Raw genomic sequence first — 325 nt, 5'->3', positions numbered from 1 at the left:
GGACTGAGGAGGGAGCATATTGGGGCCTAGAAGGCAGGTGCCGATCCCAGAAATGGACTGAACAATTAAACCATGCTCAGGGCCTGAGGCAGAGACAGCCATGGAAGTATTATTGGTAAAAATGGGGGTGGAAAGCAAGGCAAAGCCTTCATAAAATGGTGGGGTTGGGGAGAAGCACATCCAGCATTCAGGATACTTAGGAGAACTATCATTTTTGAGTATAGCAATCGAGGCATTGGCTAACTTAATTATGAGCTCTGCGAATTTCTCCTTTCCCAGTTTCCCCTCCAAAAAACAAAAAAACAAACAAAAACAAACCCCTGTT

The sequence above is a fragment of the Mastomys coucha genome, unplaced genomic scaffold (genome assembly GCF_008632895.1).
Source record: "Mastomys coucha isolate ucsf_1 unplaced genomic scaffold, UCSF_Mcou_1 pScaffold21, whole genome shotgun sequence".
NCBI classification, from domain to species: Eukaryota; Metazoa; Chordata; class Mammalia; order Rodentia; family Muridae; genus Mastomys; species Mastomys coucha.
The sequence above is the reverse complement of the archived record's forward strand: the minus strand, read 5'-3'. Positions refer to the sequence as shown.